Here is a 3,398-nt window from a genome sequence, read left to right as displayed (position 1 = left end):
CTTTTTCTTCTTTATATAATATCGTTTGAATATGCATTATTATTCTTGTTGTCAAAAAAGAAAACAACAGAAAAGGAAACAAAAACAAACGCCTTTGAGGTTAATAAAGTTCACCAGGCAGGTAACCAAGACGAACGTTTAAACTTTAAGCACGTACAGGTCCTTCAGTTGTCACCTTGCTCCTTTCACGGCTAAACAATGTGTTTTTGGGCCGAATCCTCATACATTCAGTTATTCGAGGAATAATCGCTTCAAATTTTCAAACGAAACTCCTTTTTAATCGTCTTAGCTTAAATCCTACGATTCTTAGGCAAATAATTTTTCTTGGCTTTTTAATTCCTTTCTTTTCTGATAGTACTTGCGGTAAGCATGCACATGACCCCACATGAGATTTTTTGTAGTGAAAGAAACGGTTTTAGTTCCTTAAGTGTCAAGTCTTCTGTTTTCGCGTCCTCCGTGAATAAATAGCGCTCTGTTTTGCTTTTTGATTTCTTTTTGGTGCGTGGAATGATATTGATCCGATCTCACACTGAAGAGGTATTTGTGTGATTCAAATTTAACATTTGCTTTAAAATACTCGTAGTTTAAGCAAAGGAAAAGCTGACAACTACTTTCACTGTTTAGTTGCGAGAGCCTTTAAAATTAACTTTCGTCCTTTGAACAGCTGTTACAAAGGTAGGAGATCACATGTAGTAAACTCTTATTACTGGTGATCAGAACTTATCACTTACCAGTAATATCAGTAACATTTATTTTGTCTTTGTCTCAAAAATGAGCAAGTGGAATTGCAGGTGGGTCTTTTCAATATTATATTCGGGCAAAGAAAGAAGTAAAATCGTTCTCTGGTAAAAAGTTTTGAAAAAACTATGAGCTTTCGACAGACTGAACTGCTGCCTTCAACGGATAAAAATGTGTGAAGCCTAAAAGCGAAAGAAATTTAAATATAACGAAAAATTCGCATAAATTAAAGGATAAAAGCATGTAGTAGAAAGAATGTTAAAAATGCTAAGAAAATTAGTGTTTCTTTAAGAGAATGTGATATTGTCTTGGGAGCGGGCACGAATTATTGTCTGCCCCAACAGTTTTTGCCGTGTGCCATGACTCCAATGTCTTTCTACTCCGGTTGTTCGCTTTGTCAATGATTTTAGAATTGTTAAAGTCAATATCATGATTAAAAGTCCACGCGTGTTTTGCGACATTTGAGCCTTTAGTACAATGCTTTAAGTTCCTCATATGTTCCTTCCTCCTAGTAGTAAAGGAGCTTTGTCAATTCTAAAATCATTGACAAAGCGAACAACCGGAGTAGAAAGACATTGGAGTCATGGCACACGGCAAAAACTGTTGGGGCAGACAATAATTCTTGCCCGCTCCCAAGACAATATCACATTTTATTTATTTCTTTGATCGTGAGCGGGCGGTATCCTGAGAATCCTGCAATCTGATTGGTTCCGGGAGCGGGCAGTATTTTCCTATCTCCTGACCACGGTCATGGTAACCAACTACGCTAAAGCCCGCCGCACACGGTGAGGAAAGAGCTGAGCAAACTGCCTCGCGAGGCGGTTTGCTCAGCCGTTTTCTCACCGTGTGCGGGAAACTTTTGGTGAGAAATTGGCCTCGCGAGGCCGTGAGGAAAAAATCAAACATGTTTGATATTTTTCGCCTCGCGAGGCAAATTCCTCATTGTGTGCGGCCATCGTGAGAATCGAGTTGAGCTTGGTCAATGAAGCATCCAATAAAAATACATGGCATTCTCACGTGACTTCAGTGAGGTCGGAATTTCTTCCTCCGACACCATCCTGAACCGCTGGAGTCACGTGAATATGCCATGTATTTTTATTGGATGCTTGATTAAACCAAGCTCAGCTGGATTCTCACGATGGCCGCACACAATGACGAATTTGTCTCGCGAGGCCAAAAATATCAAACATGTTTGATTTTATCCTCACGGCCTCGCGAGGCGAATTTCTCACCACAATTTCCCCGCACACGTGAGGAAACGGCTGAGCTAACCGCCTCGCGAGGCAGTTTGCTCAGCTCTTTCCTCAAGTGTGCGGCGGGCTTAAGCGCAGAGTGAACTTGCGAATTGAAAGAGCGAAGTTTCAATTTGTCTTAAGCCCGCCCGCCGTGAGGAAAGAGCTGAGCAAACTGCCTCGCGAGGCGGTTTGCTCAGCCGTTTTCTCACCGTGTGCGGAGAACTTTTGGTGAGAAATTGGCCTCGCGAGGCCGTGAGGAAAAAATCAAACATGTTTGATATTTTTCGCCTCGCGAGGCAAATTCCTCATTGTGTGCGGCCATCGTGAGAATCGAGTTGAGCTTGGTCAATGAAGCATCCAATAAAAATACATGGCATTCTCACGTGACTTCAGTGAGGTCGGAATTTCTTCCTCCGACACCATCCTGAACCGCTTGAGTCACGTGAGTATGCCGTGTATTTTTATTGGATGCTTGATTAAACCAAGCTCAGCTCGATTCTCACGATGGCCGCACACATTGAGGAATTTGTCTCGCGAGGCCAAAAATATCAAACATGTTTGATTTTATCCTCACGGCCTCGCGAGGCGAATTTCTCACCACAATTTCTCCGCACACGTGAGGAAACGGCTGAGCAAACCGCCTCGCGAGACAGTTTGCTCAGCTCTTTCCTCAAGTGTGCGGCGGGCTTTAATTGTTTTTTGCAATAGAGTAGTGTTATTGTTCAACTTTCTCATAAAAAACAATGGATTCTGACGAAAGCTATTACCGTCCAGTGAAAGCGAATTTTATTACCCAACAATGCGTAAAATTAAAACATGACTTTTAGAGTTTTTCTTAATAGTTTCTCCTACCTTCTAAGAATAGAATTTAGAAATAAATAAAAACGTTATTCACCGGCCTTGGTCGGTCCGTATTGGGAAAAACTGTGCCCTCTGTCTCGAGTACGGCCTCGGGCCGTACTCAAGACCTCGGGCACAGTTTTTCCCAATACGGACCTCCCGGCCGGTGAATAACATATATCTCTTAAAGAAACACTAACTTTCTTAGCATTTTTAACATTCTTTCTACTACATGCTTTTATCCTTTAATTTATGCGAATTTTTCGTTATATTTAAATTTCTTTCGCTTTTAGGCTTCACACATTTTTATCCGTTGAAGGCAGCAGTTCAGTCTGTCGAAAGCTCATAGTTTTTTCAAAACTTTTTACCAGAGAACGATTTTACTTCTTTCTTAGCATGAATCCTGGTAACGGATCTTCAATATTTTTATATATTCGGGCAATTGATCAATGAAGCAATAGAGAGGTTAAGCATGACGGGACACGGCAGGCTCCTGCTTATCACAAAAGAGTGAAAATTTTGCCAAAAATGTAAATACCCTGCTTGATATTAGCTCATTTCTGTCCTGTTAGCACCATGTATAAA

This window comes from Montipora foliosa, chromosome 11 (genome assembly GCF_036669935.1).
Source record: "Montipora foliosa isolate CH-2021 chromosome 11, ASM3666993v2, whole genome shotgun sequence".
In the NCBI taxonomy this organism is placed as follows: Eukaryota; Metazoa; Cnidaria; class Anthozoa; order Scleractinia; family Acroporidae; genus Montipora; species Montipora foliosa.
The sequence above is the reverse complement of the archived record's forward strand: the minus strand, read 5'-3'. Positions refer to the sequence as shown.